The sequence below is a fragment of the Patiria miniata genome, unplaced genomic scaffold (assembly GCF_015706575.1).
Source record: "Patiria miniata isolate m_02_andy unplaced genomic scaffold, ASM1570657v1 HiC_scaffold_25, whole genome shotgun sequence".
In the NCBI taxonomy this organism is placed as follows: domain Eukaryota; kingdom Metazoa; phylum Echinodermata; class Asteroidea; order Valvatida; family Asterinidae; genus Patiria; species Patiria miniata.
Window position 1 is genome coordinate 15,945,973 of NW_024037064.1, and position 20,492 is coordinate 15,966,464.

Consider the following 20,492-nt stretch of genomic DNA (forward strand, 5'->3'; position numbering starts at 1 on the left):
AGAGCCGTTCGGTTTGATTTTTGGATATGGTGTCTAGCCGCCGAAGCCGTACAGCGTGCGTCCCTGTCTCTTCAGCGCATACACCACGTCCATTGCAGTGACAGTCTTCCTCTTGGCGTGCTCGCAGTAGGTGACTGCATCGCGGATAACGTTCTCCAGGAAAACCTTGAGGACTCCGCGGGTTTCTTCGTAGATGAGCCCGGAGATACGCTTGACTCCTCCGCGGCGGGCCAGCCGACGAATGGCTGGTTTAGTGATTCCCTGGATGTTATCTCGGAGAACCTTGCGGTGTCGCTTGGCACCCCCTTTGCCTAGTCCCTTTCCTCCTTTGCCACGGCCAGACATGTTTGTGTCTCCTCAGTCGGTTGTAGATGATTCAATGGCCATCCCAGCCCCGGCGAGGCAACTTATAGGACATGCGCGGACGCGATATGAGCATGCGAAGCCATCAACTGTTACGGCGCCCTCTGGCGACCAATCGTGGCAGGAGCACTCATCCTGGGAAACAAACAAATCAGAAGCAAAACAAGGGGGAAAAGGGATAACAAATAAGAAAAGGAAGAAGATGCCTAGAAACATATTGCAACGAGACTCAAACAATACATTTATAACCAGACACAGAGGGGTCGTGGCCAAGCCTTTTTTTTTTTTTTTTTTTTTTTTTTTATTTACGCCTTGAACGGAAATCAATGGAAACGCCAACATCATAATTTAACAAGACTTTACACACTTACTAATATTTACCGTAATTCAATGTGAAAGCCCTGTCACCAAAACGTCAAAAGAAAACGAACCTTTAACGACGGGGCACCGTAGTCAGAACCTGTTTTTGTATTAATTGATGTTCCCCGAAGGGAGTGGGCCGAATCCCGGATGTACTGCTATACCGGGCCAACCCGTGGCCGGGACGAGGCAAGCCTCTATTCCACGGCCCAAATCCAAAAATCAGTTTAATATACTGGCTGTTCAATGAACAGCGTTTCAGATATTAAGCTGAAAAGAACAGATACTACACATGATCTTAGCCAAAAGGCCGAGAAGCGATAACGATTAATATTAAAACAATAGCGCGGAAAGGGATTATTCGTCTTGAAATACTGTTTGCTATTGTTCTTCTTATTATTTATTTTTGCCTTTTTTTGTTTCCTGGTGTGAAAACAAAAAGAAGACTCCTGCGCGTCCACCGCAACTCAACGAAACCCGGGGAGAGAGAGATGAGCAAGAAATCTCCGGCTTTCTCAGATTAACAGAGACATATACATTCTTAAAAATATTTCTATCATGCATTTTCATACACCTCGATCATATTTCACCAAAAATCTTGTTGAAAAAATTAATCCAGACAAAAAATGGGATCAATGCATCAGTGAGCGAGAGCGTCGGCACTAAATGCCGTACGTACGATGTACCGGGACAAGCATATCAATAGATGGCGCCCTTCAACACTCCCGGTCATCGCGCCTCGGCGTTTCCCATCTGGGTATTTCTCAGGCCCTGCCAATGGGTCCCACATTAGGGGCGGGGAAATACTTCAGTTTGTCAGTAAGCTCCGTGGCCGAGTGGTTAGAGAGCACATGTAGAAAGTAATAGATCGTGGGTTCGAGTCCCAGCCTGCCGCTTTCCTTTAATTGCTTGGTTATTGTTTTTTGTTTTGTTATTTTTTCACTTACTTATTTCCCCTTTTTGTAATAATTACTATTTTATTTCATTGATTTATTGTTTATTTCGTCATGAAGTTATAAGAAGAAAATTCGAAAGAAAAGAAAACATTCGTCATACCGTTTGCATTTGCGCTTATAATACTTATGTATCAATATCAATGCGGTCCCGCGGGGAGTTAATTGAAGAGAGAAAGAAAGAAAAGAAACAAACGGGAATCAAATGTCAACGCACCATTATTTGTCCATTTTTGTAACCTTTGGTGAATAAGTCATTCACATTCTACATGAGGCAACATTTAAGACAATACATATACATACATGTATGGCTAATGTACTCAGCCGGCCGGCCGGTCACATACGTTAAAGGACACAGTGGGAATTCTATCTGGAACAGTGTTCTATTGTTTATAAAAAAAAATAGAGAAATTGATTTCGGCTATGAGTGAAGGTAGAGGTGGAGTTAGACAGGCAGCGACAAATCTCTTTTTTGAAGGTTGTGGTGGCTCTGAAAAGAGCCTTTTGGGTTTGTGGATGCAAAGTAAGTTCTTTTCTTTACTTTGACACTTTGGCGGTCTTCTTGGGCAGAAGAACTTGCTGGATGTTGGGAAGGACACCACCCTGCGCGATGGTAACTCCGCTCATCAACTTGTTCAACTCCTCGTCGTTGCGTATAGCAAGCTGCAGATGGCGGGGATTAATTCTCGTCTTCTTGTTGTCTCGTGCAGCGTTTCCGGCCAGTTCCAAGATCTCCGCGGTAAGGTACTCCATCACTGCCGCAAGGTAGACCGGTGCACCGGCACCGACACGCTGGGCGTAGTTGCCCTTACGCAGAAATCTGTGAACACGACCCACGGGGAACTGGAGTCCCGCCCTGGAGGACCTGCTCTTGGCCTTGCTTCTTGCTTTGCCGCTCTTTCCTCGCCCAGTCATCTTGACAGTATAGTGACAGAAGATGAATGTACTCTGCAGTAAAGGTGGTGTGTGAATGAACCCACTTGGAAAACACGACACTAGTTATAGCGTTCTGGTGGATTGGCTGAAGCGTGCCAAGTAGCCAATCACGCGACACGGGCGTGCCCGTCGCACGGTTGGGTGCACCGCATCCATTTTGGACGCGGGGGACGAGGGAACAAAAAATTACAACTGTGTCATCGTCGTTCAAAGTAATGGAATCACTAGATAAAACACAGAAACATGCAACATTCTTACCTCCATTTTAAGACGTTTTATTGTTATTCCGCCGAAGAAGTCCCATGATCTTTCGACCAGCCTCCGCACAATGGCAGTGATTCGTTGCTCTCACGCGGCGGTTAAAACTGGCCTCGGTTTCTTGCTAGATATTTGTAACATCCCACAGACGAAATCCTAATTTATTTTTTAATAGTAACCCACTCAACAAAATGCAAGCACTCGTCCGGAGATTGAAAGAAATGACCAATTGACAAAGGCTGTGGCATAAATTAAATTATGTGTTTACGACGACGACAAGACTCAGGGATTAACTTTAATCGCATTACCTCCCCTCGCCTCACGAAGGGTAAAAGAATATTAAAAAAAAAAAGAGAGAGAGTGAAAGGGACACAACAGAATTAAAAAAAGGTTAGTTGTAAAACCTAAGAAATGGGCTGATCGGGCGAACTGAGCTGACTGGCAAATCTCTTTTTGGAAACTGTGTTGGCTCTGAAAAGAGCCGTTTGGTTTTGAAGCCTTCAAAATTTCTATTTTGAAGTCGTGTACTTGGTGACGGCCTTGGTGCCTTCGCTGACTGCATGCTTAGCAAGCTCCCCGGGAAGAAGTAGGCGTACTGCTGTCTGCACTTCACGGCTTGTGATGGTGGACTTCTTGTTGTAGAGAGCGAGGCGAGAAGATTCGCTGGCGATGCGCTCAAACACGTCGTTGACAAAGCTGTTCATGATGCTCATTGCCTTGCTCGAGATTCCGGTGTCGGGGTGCACCTGTTTCATCACTTTGTAGATGTAGATGCCGTAGCTCTCCTTGCGACGCCGGTGCCTCTTTTTGTTTGCGCTAACCGGACCCTTAGTATTTCCGGCCTTCTTCTGACCTTTTCCGCTAACTTTGGGAGCCATATTGGAGGACTTGGAATGTATCGGATCGTGAGATCGAATGAAAGACCAGCACGTCTTGGCCGGCTTTTATTGTGCACAGCTTGGATTCTGACCACCCATGCATCGTCCACTTTCCCGCCAGTGACCGCTTACCCATGCGTGAAGAAAGCGGTATGCGTGCATAGTTATACAATGCACGCACGGCACGACCCCCCCCCCCCTCCCCGGCAAGGGTATTTTTAGCCTTTTTCTCAGACTGACACGTGTATAAGTGTCCTTCTTAAATATTATTGTCTACTGAATTTCTGGGAAATAATAAAGTCATCTCCAGCGGAGGGCGAATTAATATGTCGTAGTGCACCAATACTTCTTTAAATGTTGTTTCCCCCTTATGCACCATCCATTTATAATGAATCATACAATGTAACGCAAAACCGACGAAAATAAGAGAACGAGTACCTGTAATTGTCAAAACAGATAGGAAATATATATCATTATTACCATGCCCATAACAATTCAATTTTGCCTGGAACACGTTTCGGATGAGGCATACGTATAGAACCCAAAAAGTGGAATGTATTTGGACAGAATATCAACAATAATAATTCGGAAAAAAATCAACGGCCCTTTATTCTTTATTTGAAGGAAAACTCAGGGATTGGACTTAATCTCTCTTTGAAGAAGTAGTGGCTCTGAAAAGAGCCGTTAGTTTTATTTCTTTTTGCGCACACAACGTGCTCAAGCTCGTTCACCCCGAATTCGGCGGGCCAACTGGATGTCCTTGGGCATGATGGTGACCCTCTTGGCGTGAATGGCGCACAGGTTGGTGTCTTCGAAGAGGCCGACGAGGTAAGCTTCGCTCGCTTCTTGCAATGCCATGACGGCAGAACTCTGGAATCGCAGTTCAGTTTTGAAATCCTGTGCAATTTCACGCACAAGTCTCTGGAATGGCAGCTTTCGGATCAGCAGTTCGGTGCTCTTCTGGTAGCGGCGAATCTCACGGAGGGCGACGGTTCCCGGTCGGTACCGATGGGGTTTCTTGACACCGCCAGTCGCCGGTGCGCTCTTGCGGGCCGCCTTGGTGGCCAACTGCTTCCTGGGGGCTTTCCCCCCGGTGCTCTTTCTTGCCGTCTGCTTGGTGCGCGCCATGGTCAAGGGTATGGTTTGATGAACGGTGATCACAACTGAGTGCAGATTGAGCGAACGGACCCCGCCTCTTAAGGCCGGCGCATAGCATCCTAGGTTGGAAGCCTAACAATGGGCTATCTTCCGATTGGGTGCTTCGGGGGCCAAGCGGAGACGCTTCAGTGATCACGATTTCCGTACGTTGAAAAAGTATAGACGTTAAATTTCAATCGAAAATGCTGCTTTTCCGAGCCTATAGTATTATGAGCCCTCGGCAACAGAATCCATTTGGGATCGTTGAGACTACAATATTTCTCCCACCCCCTACTTGGGATTAATTGAACCCCAATAAACACCCCCTCCCCCACCCCTAAAAGAAAAGTGACAAACATACGGATTTCCCTGGCTGCTGTTTATGTTTGTTTTGTAGTAAAGACAATAATCACACACACCCATTCGCGAACAAAATTGGCTGCTGTTTATGTTTGTTTTGTAATAAAGACAATAATCACACACACCCATTCGCGAACAAAATGTCACGGATCCCTCTATACGTTCCCCGCTATATCCTGAGACGAGCACCCAGTAATTATTACTTAATCGACTTTGACAAAAAAATGGAGACCAGACATGTTTTACAGTGGAAATAGGGAGGGGAAAAGCAACTCTAAGAACACACATGACAAGGACAAGTGAAATCGAGTAAAATCAAGATTCAATCTCTTTTTTGAAATAGTGGTGGCTCTGAAAAGAGCCGTTCGGTTTGATTTTTGGATATGGTGTCTAGCCGCCGAAGCCGTACAGCGTGCGTCCCTGTCTCTTCAGCGCATACACCACGTCCATTGCAGTGACAGTCTTCCTCTTGGCGTGCTCGCAGTAGGTGACTGCATCGCGGATAACGTTCTCCAGGAAAACCTTGAGGACTCCGCGGGTTTCTTCGTAGATGAGCCCGGAGATACGCTTGACTCCTCCGCGGCGGGCCAGCCGACGAATGGCTGGTTTAGTGATTCCCTGGATGTTATCTCGGAGAACCTTGCGGTGTCGCTTGGCACCCCCTTTGCCTAGTCCCTTTCCTCCTTTGCCACGGCCAGACATGTTTGTGTCTCCTCAGTCGGTTGTAGATGATTCAATGGCCATCCCAGCCCCGGCGAGGCAACTTATAGGACATGCGCGGACGCGATATGAGCATGCGAAGCCATCAACTGTTACGGCGCCCTCTGGCGACCAATCGTGGCAGGAGCACTCATCCTGGGAAACAAACAAATCAGAAGCAAAACAAGGGGGAAAAGGGATAACAAATAAGAAAAGGAAGAAGATGCCTAGAAACATATTGCAACGAGACTCAAACAATACATTTATAACCAGACACAGAGGGGTCGTGGCCAAGCCTTTTTTTTTTTTTTTTTTTTTTTTTTTATTTACGCCTTGAACGGAAATCAATGGAAACGCCAACATCATAATTTAACAAGACTTTACACACTTACTAATATTTACCGTAATTCAATGTGAAAGCCCTGTCACCAAAACGTCAAAAGAAAACGAACCTTTAACGACGGGGCACCGTAGTCAGAACCTGTTTTTGTATTAATTGATGTTCCCCGAAGGGAGTGGGCCGAATCCCGGATGTACTGCTATACCGGGCCAACCCGTGGCCGGGACGAGGCAAGCCTCTATTCCACGGCCCAAATCCAAAAATCAGTTTAATATACTGGCTGTTCAATGAACAGCGTTTCAGATATTAAGCTGAAAAGAACAGATACTACACATGATCTTAGCCAAAAGGCCGAGAAGCGATAACGATTAATATTAAAACAATAGCGCGGAAAGGGATTATTCGTCTTGAAATACTGTTTGCTATTGTTCTTCTTATTATTTATTTTTGCCTTTTTTTGTTTCCTGGTGTGAAAACAAAAAGAAGACTCCTGCGCGTCCACCGCAACTCAACGAAACCCGGGGAGAGAGAGATGAGCAAGAAATCTCCGGCTTTCTCAGATTAACAGAGACATATACATTCTTAAAAATATTTCTATCATGCATTTTCATACACCTCGATCATATTTCACCAAAAATCTTGTTGAAAAAATTAATCCAGACAAAAAATGGGATCAATGCATCAGTGAGCGAGAGCGTCGGCACTAAATGCCGTACGTACGATGTACCGGGACAAGCATATCAATAGATGGCGCCCTTCAACACTCCCGGTCATCGCGCCTCGGCGTTTCCCATCTGGGTATTTCTCAGGCCCTGCCAATGGGTCCCACATTAGGGGCGGGGAAATACTTCAGTTTGTCAGTAAGCTCCGTGGCCGAGTGGTTAGAGAGCACATGTAGAAAGTAATAGATCGTGGGTTCGAGTCCCAGCCTGCCGCTTTCCTTTAATTGCTTGGTTATTGTTTTTTGTTTTGTTATTTTTTCACTTACTTATTTCCCCTTTTTGTAATAATTACTATTTTATTTCATTGATTTATTGTTTATTTCGTCATGAAGTTATAAGAAGAAAATTCGAAAGAAAAGAAAACATTCGTCATACCGTTTGCATTTGCGCTTATAATACTTATGTATCAATATCAATGCGGTCCCGCGGGGAGTTAATTGAAGAGAGAAAGAAAGAAAAGAAACAAACGGGAATCAAATGTCAACGCACCATTATTTGTCCATTTTTGTAACCTTTGGTGAATAAGTCATTCACATTCTACATGAGGCAACATTTAAGACAATACATATACATACATGTATGGCTAATGTACTCAGCCGGCCGGCCGGTCACATACGTTAAAGGACACAGTGGGAATTCTATCTGGAACAGTGTTCTATTGTTTATAAAAAAAAATAGAGAAATTGATTTCGGCTATGAGTGAAGGTAGAGGTGGAGTTAGACAGGCAGCGACAAATCTCTTTTTTGAAGGTTGTGGTGGCTCTGAAAAGAGCCTTTTGGGTTTGTGGATGCAAAGTAAGTTCTTTTCTTTACTTTGACACTTTGGCGGTCTTCTTGGGCAGAAGAACTTGCTGGATGTTGGGAAGGACACCACCCTGCGCGATGGTAACTCCGCTCATCAACTTGTTCAACTCCTCGTCGTTGCGTATAGCAAGCTGCAGATGGCGGGGATTAATTCTCGTCTTCTTGTTGTCTCGTGCAGCGTTTCCGGCCAGTTCCAAGATCTCCGCGGTAAGGTACTCCATCACTGCCGCAAGGTAGACCGGTGCACCGGCACCGACACGCTGGGCGTAGTTGCCCTTACGCAGAAATCTGTGAACACGACCCACGGGGAACTGGAGTCCCGCCCTGGAGGACCTGCTCTTGGCCTTGCTTCTTGCTTTGCCGCTCTTTCCTCGCCCAGTCATCTTGACAGTATAGTGACAGAAGATGAATGTACTCTGCAGTAAAGGTGGTGTGTGAATGAACCCACTTGGAAAACACGACACTAGTTATAGCGTTCTGGTGGATTGGCTGAAGCGTGCCAAGTAGCCAATCACGCGACACGGGCGTGCCCGTCGCACGGTTGGGTGCACCGCATCCATTTTGGACGCGGGGGACGAGGGAACAAAAAATTACAACTGTGTCATCGTCGTTCAAAGTAATGGAATCACTAGATAAAACACAGAAACATGCAACATTCTTACCTCCATTTTAAGACGTTTTATTGTTATTCCGCCGAAGAAGTCCCATGATCTTTCGACCAGCCTCCGCACAATGGCAGTGATTCGTTGCTCTCACGCGGCGGTTAAAACTGGCCTCGGTTTCTTGCTAGATATTTGTAACATCCCACAGACGAAATCCTAATTTATTTTTTAATAGTAACCCACTCAACAAAATGCAAGCACTCGTCCGGAGATTGAAAGAAATGACCAATTGACAAAGGCTGTGGCATAAATTAAATTATGTGTTTACGACGACGACAAGACTCAGGGATTAACTTTAATCGCATTACCTCCCCTCGCCTCACGAAGGGTAAAAGAATATTAAAAAAAAAAAGAGAGAGAGTGAAAGGGACACAACAGAATTAAAAAAAGGTTAGTTGTAAAACCTAAGAAATGGGCTGATCGGGCGAACTGAGCTGACTGGCAAATCTCTTTTTGGAAACTGTGTTGGCTCTGAAAAGAGCCGTTTGGTTTTGAAGCCTTCAAAATTTCTATTTTGAAGTCGTGTACTTGGTGACGGCCTTGGTGCCTTCGCTGACTGCATGCTTAGCAAGCTCCCCGGGAAGAAGTAGGCGTACTGCTGTCTGCACTTCACGGCTTGTGATGGTGGACTTCTTGTTGTAGAGAGCGAGGCGAGAAGATTCGCTGGCGATGCGCTCAAACACGTCGTTGACAAAGCTGTTCATGATGCTCATTGCCTTGCTCGAGATTCCGGTGTCGGGGTGCACCTGTTTCATCACTTTGTAGATGTAGATGCCGTAGCTCTCCTTGCGACGCCGGTGCCTCTTTTTGTTTGCGCTAACCGGACCCTTAGTATTTCCGGCCTTCTTCTGACCTTTTCCGCTAACTTTGGGAGCCATATTGGAGGACTTGGAATGTATCGGATCGTGAGATCGAATGAAAGACCAGCACGTCTTGGCCGGCTTTTATTGTGCACAGCTTGGATTCTGACCACCCATGCATCGTCCACTTTCCCGCCAGTGACCGCTTACCCATGCGTGAAGAAAGCGGTATGCGTGCATAGTTATACAATGCACGCACGGCACGACCCCCCCCCCCCTCCCCGGCAAGGGTATTTTTAGCCTTTTTCTCAGACTGACACGTGTATAAGTGTCCTTCTTAAATATTATTGTCTACTGAATTTCTGGGAAATAATAAAGTCATCTCCAGCGGAGGGCGAATTAATATGTCGTAGTGCACCAATACTTCTTTAAATGTTGTTTCCCCCTTATGCACCATCCATTTATAATGAATCATACAATGTAACGCAAAACCGACGAAAATAAGAGAACGAGTACCTGTAATTGTCAAAACAGATAGGAAATATATATCATTATTACCATGCCCATAACAATTCAATTTTGCCTGGAACACGTTTCGGATGAGGCATACGTATAGAACCCAAAAAGTGGAATGTATTTGGACAGAATATCAACAATAATAATTCGGAAAAAAATCAACGGCCCTTTATTCTTTATTTGAAGGAAAACTCAGGGATTGGACTTAATCTCTCTTTGAAGAAGTAGTGGCTCTGAAAAGAGCCGTTAGTTTTATTTCTTTTTGCGCACACAACGTGCTCAAGCTCGTTCACCCCGAATTCGGCGGGCCAACTGGATGTCCTTGGGCATGATGGTGACCCTCTTGGCGTGAATGGCGCACAGGTTGGTGTCTTCGAAGAGGCCGACGAGGTAAGCTTCGCTCGCTTCTTGCAATGCCATGACGGCAGAACTCTGGAATCGCAGTTCAGTTTTGAAATCCTGTGCAATTTCACGCACAAGTCTCTGGAATGGCAGCTTTCGGATCAGCAGTTCGGTGCTCTTCTGGTAGCGGCGAATCTCACGGAGGGCGACGGTTCCCGGTCGGTACCGATGGGGTTTCTTGACACCGCCAGTCGCCGGTGCGCTCTTGCGGGCCGCCTTGGTGGCCAACTGCTTCCTGGGGGCTTTCCCCCCGGTGCTCTTTCTTGCCGTCTGCTTGGTGCGCGCCATGGTCAAGGGTATGGTTTGATGAACGGTGATCACAACTGAGTGCAGATTGAGCGAACGGACCCCGCCTCTTAAGGCCGGCGCATAGCATCCTAGGTTGGAAGCCTAACAATGGGCTATCTTCCGATTGGGTGCTTCGGGGGCCAAGCGGAGACGCTTCAGTGATCACGATTTCCGTACGTTGAAAAAGTATAGACGTTAAATTTCAATCGAAAATGCTGCTTTTCCGAGCCTATAGTATTATGAGCCCTCGGCAACAGAATCCATTTGGGATCGTTGAGACTACAATATTTCTCCCACCCCCTACTTGGGATTAATTGAACCCCAATAAACACCCCCTCCCCCACCCCTAAAAGAAAAGTGACAAACATACGGATTTCCCTGGCTGCTGTTTATGTTTGTTTTGTAGTAAAGACAATAATCACACACACCCATTCGCGAACAAAATTGGCTGCTGTTTATGTTTGTTTTGTAATAAAGACAATAATCACACACACCCATTCGCGAACAAAATGTCACGGATCCCTCTATACGTTCCCCGCTATATCCTGAGACGAGCACCCAGTAATTATTACTTAATCGACTTTGACAAAAAAATGGAGACCAGACATGTTTTACAGTGGAAATAGGGAGGGGAAAAGCAACTCTAAGAACACACATGACAAGGACAAGTGAAATCGAGTAAAATCAAGATTCAATCTCTTTTTTGAAATAGTGGTGGCTCTGAAAAGAGCCGTTCGGTTTGATTTTTGGATATGGTGTCTAGCCGCCGAAGCCGTACAGCGTGCGTCCCTGTCTCTTCAGCGCATACACCACGTCCATTGCAGTGACAGTCTTCCTCTTGGCGTGCTCGCAGTAGGTGACTGCATCGCGGATAACGTTCTCCAGGAAAACCTTGAGGACTCCGCGGGTTTCTTCGTAGATGAGCCCGGAGATACGCTTGACTCCTCCGCGGCGGGCCAGCCGACGAATGGCTGGTTTAGTGATTCCCTGGATGTTATCTCGGAGAACCTTGCGGTGTCGCTTGGCACCCCCTTTGCCTAGTCCCTTTCCTCCTTTGCCACGGCCAGACATGTTTGTGTCTCCTCAGTCGGTTGTAGATGATTCAATGGCCATCCCAGCCCCGGCGAGGCAACTTATAGGACATGCGCGGACGCGATATGAGCATGCGAAGCCATCAACTGTTACGGCGCCCTCTGGCGACCAATCGTGGCAGGAGCACTCATCCTGGGAAACAAACAAATCAGAAGCAAAACAAGGGGGAAAAGGGATAACAAATAAGAAAAGGAAGAAGATGCCTAGAAACATATTGCAACGAGACTCAAACAATACATTTATAACCAGACACAGAGGGGTCGTGGCCAAGCCTTTTTTTTTTTTTTTTTTTTTTTTTTTATTTACGCCTTGAACGGAAATCAATGGAAACGCCAACATCATAATTTAACAAGACTTTACACACTTACTAATATTTACCGTAATTCAATGTGAAAGCCCTGTCACCAAAACGTCAAAAGAAAACGAACCTTTAACGACGGGGCACCGTAGTCAGAACCTGTTTTTGTATTAATTGATGTTCCCCGAAGGGAGTGGGCCGAATCCCGGATGTACTGCTATACCGGGCCAACCCGTGGCCGGGACGAGGCAAGCCTCTATTCCACGGCCCAAATCCAAAAATCAGTTTAATATACTGGCTGTTCAATGAACAGCGTTTCAGATATTAAGCTGAAAAGAACAGATACTACACATGATCTTAGCCAAAAGGCCGAGAAGCGATAACGATTAATATTAAAACAATAGCGCGGAAAGGGATTATTCGTCTTGAAATACTGTTTGCTATTGTTCTTCTTATTATTTATTTTTGCCTTTTTTTGTTTCCTGGTGTGAAAACAAAAAGAAGACTCCTGCGCGTCCACCGCAACTCAACGAAACCCGGGGAGAGAGAGATGAGCAAGAAATCTCCGGCTTTCTCAGATTAACAGAGACATATACATTCTTAAAAATATTTCTATCATGCATTTTCATACACCTCGATCATATTTCACCAAAAATCTTGTTGAAAAAATTAATCCAGACAAAAAATGGGATCAATGCATCAGTGAGCGAGAGCGTCGGCACTAAATGCCGTACGTACGATGTACCGGGACAAGCATATCAATAGATGGCGCCCTTCAACACTCCCGGTCATCGCGCCTCGGCGTTTCCCATCTGGGTATTTCTCAGGCCCTGCCAATGGGTCCCACATTAGGGGCGGGGAAATACTTCAGTTTGTCAGTAAGCTCCGTGGCCGAGTGGTTAGAGAGCACATGTAGAAAGTAATAGATCGTGGGTTCGAGTCCCAGCCTGCCGCTTTCCTTTAATTGCTTGGTTATTGTTTTTTGTTTTGTTATTTTTTCACTTACTTATTTCCCCTTTTTGTAATAATTACTATTTTATTTCATTGATTTATTGTTTATTTCGTCATGAAGTTATAAGAAGAAAATTCGAAAGAAAAGAAAACATTCGTCATACCGTTTGCATTTGCGCTTATAATACTTATGTATCAATATCAATGCGGTCCCGCGGGGAGTTAATTGAAGAGAGAAAGAAAGAAAAGAAACAAACGGGAATCAAATGTCAACGCACCATTATTTGTCCATTTTTGTAACCTTTGGTGAATAAGTCATTCACATTCTACATGAGGCAACATTTAAGACAATACATATACATACATGTATGGCTAATGTACTCAGCCGGCCGGCCGGTCACATACGTTAAAGGACACAGTGGGAATTCTATCTGGAACAGTGTTCTATTGTTTATAAAAAAAAATAGAGAAATTGATTTCGGCTATGAGTGAAGGTAGAGGTGGAGTTAGACAGGCAGCGACAAATCTCTTTTTTGAAGGTTGTGGTGGCTCTGAAAAGAGCCTTTTGGGTTTGTGGATGCAAAGTAAGTTCTTTTCTTTACTTTGACACTTTGGCGGTCTTCTTGGGCAGAAGAACTTGCTGGATGTTGGGAAGGACACCACCCTGCGCGATGGTAACTCCGCTCATCAACTTGTTCAACTCCTCGTCGTTGCGTATAGCAAGCTGCAGATGGCGGGGATTAATTCTCGTCTTCTTGTTGTCTCGTGCAGCGTTTCCGGCCAGTTCCAAGATCTCCGCGGTAAGGTACTCCATCACTGCCGCAAGGTAGACCGGTGCACCGGCACCGACACGCTGGGCGTAGTTGCCCTTACGCAGAAATCTGTGAACACGACCCACGGGGAACTGGAGTCCCGCCCTGGAGGACCTGCTCTTGGCCTTGCTTCTTGCTTTGCCGCTCTTTCCTCGCCCAGTCATCTTGACAGTATAGTGACAGAAGATGAATGTACTCTGCAGTAAAGGTGGTGTGTGAATGAACCCACTTGGAAAACACGACACTAGTTATAGCGTTCTGGTGGATTGGCTGAAGCGTGCCAAGTAGCCAATCACGCGACACGGGCGTGCCCGTCGCACGGTTGGGTGCACCGCATCCATTTTGGACGCGGGGGACGAGGGAACAAAAAATTACAACTGTGTCATCGTCGTTCAAAGTAATGGAATCACTAGATAAAACACAGAAACATGCAACATTCTTACCTCCATTTTAAGACGTTTTATTGTTATTCCGCCGAAGAAGTCCCATGATCTTTCGACCAGCCTCCGCACAATGGCAGTGATTCGTTGCTCTCACGCGGCGGTTAAAACTGGCCTCGGTTTCTTGCTAGATATTTGTAACATCCCACAGACGAAATCCTAATTTATTTTTTAATAGTAACCCACTCAACAAAATGCAAGCACTCGTCCGGAGATTGAAAGAAATGACCAATTGACAAAGGCTGTGGCATAAATTAAATTATGTGTTTACGACGACGACAAGACTCAGGGATTAACTTTAATCGCATTACCTCCCCTCGCCTCACGAAGGGTAAAAGAATATTAAAAAAAAAAAGAGAGAGAGTGAAAGGGACACAACAGAATTAAAAAAAGGTTAGTTGTAAAACCTAAGAAATGGGCTGATCGGGCGAACTGAGCTGACTGGCAAATCTCTTTTTGGAAACTGTGTTGGCTCTGAAAAGAGCCGTTTGGTTTTGAAGCCTTCAAAATTTCTATTTTGAAGTCGTGTACTTGGTGACGGCCTTGGTGCCTTCGCTGACTGCATGCTTAGCAAGCTCCCCGGGAAGAAGTAGGCGTACTGCTGTCTGCACTTCACGGCTTGTGATGGTGGACTTCTTGTTGTAGAGAGCGAGGCGAGAAGATTCGCTGGCGATGCGCTCAAACACGTCGTTGACAAAGCTGTTCATGATGCTCATTGCCTTGCTCGAGATTCCGGTGTCGGGGTGCACCTGTTTCATCACTTTGTAGATGTAGATGCCGTAGCTCTCCTTGCGACGCCGGTGCCTCTTTTTGTTTGCGCTAACCGGACCCTTAGTATTTCCGGCCTTCTTCTGACCTTTTCCGCTAACTTTGGGAGCCATATTGGAGGACTTGGAATGTATCGGATCGTGAGATCGAATGAAAGACCAGCACGTCTTGGCCGGCTTTTATTGTGCACAGCTTGGATTCTGACCACCCATGCATCGTCCACTTTCCCGCCAGTGACCGCTTACCCATGCGTGAAGAAAGCGGTATGCGTGCATAGTTATACAATGCACGCACGGCACGACCCCCCCCCCCCTCCCCGGCAAGGGTATTTTTAGCCTTTTTCTCAGACTGACACGTGTATAAGTGTCCTTCTTAAATATTATTGTCTACTGAATTTCTGGGAAATAATAAAGTCATCTCCAGCGGAGGGCGAATTAATATGTCGTAGTGCACCAATACTTCTTTAAATGTTGTTTCCCCCTTATGCACCATCCATTTATAATGAATCATACAATGTAACGCAAAACCGACGAAAATAAGAGAACGAGTACCTGTAATTGTCAAAACAGATAGGAAATATATATCATTATTACCATGCCCATAACAATTCAATTTTGCCTGGAACACGTTTCGGATGAGGCATACGTATAGAACCCAAAAAGTGGAATGTATTTGGACAGAATATCAACAATAATAATTCGGAAAAAAATCAACGGCCCTTTATTCTTTATTTGAAGGAAAACTCAGGGATTGGACTTAATCTCTCTTTGAAGAAGTAGTGGCTCTGAAAAGAGCCGTTAGTTTTATTTCTTTTTGCGCACACAACGTGCTCAAGCTCGTTCACCCCGAATTCGGCGGGCCAACTGGATGTCCTTGGGCATGATGGTGACCCTCTTGGCGTGAATGGCGCACAGGTTGGTGTCTTCGAAGAGGCCGACGAGGTAAGCTTCGCTCGCTTCTTGCAATGCCATGACGGCAGAACTCTGGAATCGCAGTTCAGTTTTGAAATCCTGTGCAATTTCACGCACAAGTCTCTGGAATGGCAGCTTTCGGATCAGCAGTTCGGTGCTCTTCTGGTAGCGGCGAATCTCACGGAGGGCGACGGTTCCCGGTCGGTACCGATGGGGTTTCTTGACACCGCCAGTCGCCGGTGCGCTCTTGCGGGCCGCCTTGGTGGCCAACTGCTTCCTGGGGGCTTTCCCCCCGGTGCTCTTTCTTGCCGTCTGCTTGGTGCGCGCCATGGTCAAGGGTATGGTTTGATGAACGGTGATCACAACTGAGTGCAGATTGAGCGAACGGACCCCGCCTCTTAAGGCCGGCGCATAGCATCCTAGGTTGGAAGCCTAACAATGGGCTATCTTCCGATTGGGTGCTTCGGGGGCCAAGCGGAGACGCTTCAGTGATCACGATTTCCGTACGTTGAAAAAGTATAGACGTTAAATTTCAATCGAAAATGCTGCTTTTCCGAGCCTATAGTATTATGAGCCCTCGGCAACAGAATCCATTTGGGATCGTTGAGACTACAATATTTCTCCCACCCCCTACTTGGGATTAATTGAACCCCAATAAACACCCCCTCCCCCACCCCTAAAAGAAAAGTGACAAACATACGGATTTCCCTGGCTGCTGTTTATGTTTGTTTTGTAGTAAAGACAATAATCACACACACCCATTCGCGAACAAAATTGGCTGCTGTTTATGTTTGTTTTGTAATAAAGACAATAATCACACACACCCATTCGCGAACAAAATGTCACGGATCCCTCTATACGTTCCCCGCTATATCCTGAGACGAGCACCCAGTAATTATTACTTAATCGACTTTGACAAAAAAATGGAGACCAGACATGTTTTACAGTGGAAATAGGGAGGGGAAAAGCAACTCTAAGAACACACATGACAAGGACAAGTGAAATCGAGTAAAATCAAGATTCAATCTCTTTTTTGAAATAGTGGTGGCTCTGAAAAGAGCCGTTCGGTTTGATTTTTGGATATGGTGTCTAGCCGCCGAAGCCGTACAGCGTGCGTCCCTGTCTCTTCAGCGCATACACCACGTCCATTGCAGTGACAGTCTTCCTCTTGGCGTGCTCGCAGTAGGTGACTGCATCGCGGATAACGTTCTCCAGGAAAACCTTGAGGACTCCGCGGGTTTCTTCGTAGATGAGCCCGGAGATACGCTTGACTCCTCCGCGGCGGGCCAGCCGACGAATGGCTGGTTTAGTGATTCCCTGGATGTTATCTCGGAGAACCTTGCGGTGTCGCTTGGCACCCCCTTTGCCTAGTCCCTTTCCTCCTTTGCCACGGCCAGACATGTTTGTGTCTCCTCAGTCGGTTGTAGATGATTCAATGGCCATCCCAGCCCCGGCGAGGCAACTTATAGGACATGCGCGGACGCGATATGAGCATGCGAAGCCATCAACTGTTACGGCGCCCTCTGGCGACCAATCGTGGCAGGAGCACTCATCCTGGGAAACAAACAAATCAGAAGCAAAACAAGGGGGAAAAGGGATAACAAATAAGAAAAGGAAGAAGATGCCTAGAAACATATTGCAACGAGACTCAAACAATACATTTATAACCAGACACAGAGGGGTCGTGGCCAAGCCTTTTTTTTTTTTTTTTTTTTTTTTTTATTTACGCCTTGAACGGAAATCAATGGAAACGCCAACATCATAATTTAACAAGACTTTACACACTTACTAATATTTACCGTAATTCAATGTGAAAGCCCTGTCACCAAAACGTCAAAAGAAAACGAACCTTTAACGACGGGGCACCGTAGTCAGAACCTGTTTTTGTATTAATTGATGTTCCCCGAAGGGAGTGGGCCGAATCCCGGATGTACTGCTATACCGGGCCAACCCGTGGCCGGGACGAGGCAAGCCTCTATTCCACGGCCCAAATCCAAAAATCAGTTTAATATACTGGCTGTTCAATGAACAGCGTTTCAGATATTAAGCTGAAAAGAACAGATACTACACATGATCTTAGCCAAAAGGCCGAGAAGCGATAACGATTAATATTAAAACAATAGCGCGGAAAGGGATTATTCGTCTTGAAATACTGTTTGCTATTGTTCTTCTTATTATTTATTTTTGCCTTTTTTTGTTTCCTGGTGTGAAAACAAAAAGAAGACTCCTGCGCGTCCACCGCAACTCAACGAAACCCGGGGAGAGAGAGATGAGCAAGAAATCTCCGGCTTTCTCAGATTAACAGAGACATATACATTCTTAAAAATATTTCTATCATGCATTTTCATACACCTCGATCATATTTCACCAAAAATCTTGTTGAAAAAATTAATCCAGACAAAAAATGGGATCAATGCATCAGTGAGCGAGAGCGTCGGCACTAAATGCCGTACGTACGATGTACCGGGACAAGCATATCAATAGATGGCGCCCTTCAACACTCCCGGTCATCGCGCCTCGGCGTTTCCCATCTGGGTATTTCTCAGGCCCTGCCAATGGGTCCCACATTAGGGGCGGGGAAATACTTCAGTTTGTCAGTAAGCTCCGTGGCCGAGTGGTTAGAGAGCACATGTAGAAAGTAATAGATCGTGGGTTCGAGTCCCAGCCTGCCGCTTTCCTTTAATTGCTTGGTTATTGTTTTTTGTTTTGTTATTTTTTCACTTACTTATTTCCCCTTTTTGTAATAATTACTATTTTATTTCATTGATTTATTGTTTATTTCGTCATGAAGTTATAAGAAGAAAATTCGAAAGAAAAGAAAACATTCGTCATACCGTTTGCATTTGCGCTTATAATACTTATGTATCAATATCAATGCGGTCCCGCGGGGAGTTAATTGAAGAGAGAAAGAAAGAAAAGAAACAAACGGGAATCAAATGTCAACGCACCATTATTTGTCCATTTTTGTAACCTTTGGTGAATAAGTCATTCACATTCTACATGAGGCAACATTTAAGACAATACATATACATACATGTATGGCTAATGTACTCAGCCGGCCGGCCGGTCACATACGTTAAAGGACACAGTGGGAATTCTATCTGGAACAGTGTTCTATTGTTTATAAAAAAAAATAGAGAAATTGATTTCGGCTATGAGTGAAGGTAGAGGTGGAGTTAGACAGGCAGCGACAAATCTCTTTTTTGAAGGTTGTGGTGGCTCTGAAAAGAGCCTTTTGGGTTTGTGGATGCAAAGTAAGTTCTTTTCTTTACTTTGACACTTTGGCGGTCTTCTTGGGCAGAAGAACTTGCTGGATGTTGGGAAGGACACCACCCTGCGCGATGGTAACTCCGCTCATCAACTTGTTCAACTCCTCGTCGTTGCGTATAGCAAGCTGCAGATGGCGGGGATTAATTCTCGTCTTCTTGTTGTCTCGTGCAGCGTTTCCGGCCAGTTCCAAGATCTCCGCGGTAAGGTACTCCATCACTGCCGCAAGGTAGACCGGTGCACCGGCACCGACACGCTGGGCGTAGTTGCCCTTACGCAGAAATCTGTGAACACGACCCACGGGGAACTGGAGTCCCGCCCTGGAGGACCTGCTCTTGGCCTTGCTTCTTGCTTTGCCGCTCTTTCCTCGCCCAGTCATCTTGACAGTATAGTGACAGAAGATGAATGTACTCTGCAGTAAAGGTGGTGTGTGAATGAACCCACTTGGAAAACACGACACTAGTTATAGCGTTCTGGTGGATTGGCTGAAGCGTGCCAAGTAGCCAATCACGCGACACGGGCGTGCCCGTCGCACGGTTGGGTGCACCGCATCCATTTTGGACGCGGGGGACGAGGGAACAAAAAATTACAACTGTGTCATCGTCGTTCAAAGTAATGGAATCACTAGATAAAACACAGAAACATGCAACATTCTTACCTCCATTTTAAGACGTTTTATTGTTATTCCGCCGAAGAAGTCCCATGATCTTTCGACCAGCCTCCGCACAATGGCAGTGATTCGTTGCTCTCACGCGGCGGTTAAAACTGGCCTCGGTTTCTTGCTAGATATTTGTAACATCCCACAGACGAAATCCTAATTTATTTTTTAATAGTAACCCACTCAACAAAATGCAAGCACTCGTCCGGAGATTGAAAGAAATGACCAATTGACAAAGGCTGTGGCATAAATTAAATTATGTGTTTACGACGACGACAAGACTCAGGGATTAACTTTAATCGCATTACCTCCCCTCGCCTCACGAAGGGTAAAAGAATATTAAAAAAAAAAAGAGAGAGAGTGAAAGGGACACAACAGAATTAAAAAAAGGTTAGTTGTAAAACCTAAGAAATGGGCTGATCGGGCGAACTGAGCTGACTGGCAAATCTCTTTTTGGAAACTGTGTTGGCTCTGAAAAGAGCCGTTTGGTTTTGAAGCCTTCAAAATTTCTATTTTGAAGTCGTGTACTTGGTGACGGCCTTGGTGCCTTCGCTGACTGCATGCTTAGCAAGCTCCCCGGGAAGAAGTAGGCGTACTGCTGTCTGCACTTCACGGCTTGTGATGGTGGACTTCTTGTTGTAGAGAGCGAGGCGAGAAGATTCGCTGGCGATGCGCTCAAACACGTCGTTGACAAAGCTGTTCATGATGCTCATTGCCTTGCTCGAGATTCCGGTGTCGGGGTGCACCTGTTTCATCACTTTGTAGATGTAGATGCCGTAGCTCTCCTTGCGACGCCGGTGCCTCTTTTTGTTTGCGC

At 45.8% G+C, this 20,492-nt stretch overlaps 4 non-coding genes across 4 annotated transcripts; all 4 read right to left on the reverse strand.

The window, feature by feature from the left end:
- Positions 1 to 852: 852 nt before the first annotated feature.
- LOC119733496 lies at positions 853 to 1,045 on the reverse strand. The gene has a single exon (XR_005271864.1). It is a non-coding gene; the product is annotated as a U2 spliceosomal RNA (small nuclear RNA).
- Positions 1,046 to 6,454: 5,409 nt separating this feature from the next.
- LOC119733508 lies at positions 6,455 to 6,647 on the reverse strand. Its single transcript, XR_005271875.1, has one exon. It is a non-coding gene; the product is annotated as a U2 spliceosomal RNA (small nuclear RNA).
- Positions 6,648 to 12,056: 5,409 nt separating this feature from the next.
- LOC119733520 lies at positions 12,057 to 12,249 on the reverse strand. The gene has a single exon (XR_005271886.1). It is a non-coding gene; the product is annotated as a U2 spliceosomal RNA (small nuclear RNA).
- A 5,408-nt stretch (positions 12,250 to 17,657) lies between these two features.
- LOC119733532 lies at positions 17,658 to 17,850 on the reverse strand. Its single transcript, XR_005271893.1, has one exon. It is a non-coding gene; the product is annotated as a U2 spliceosomal RNA (small nuclear RNA).
- Positions 17,851 to 20,492: the final 2,642 nt, after the last annotated feature.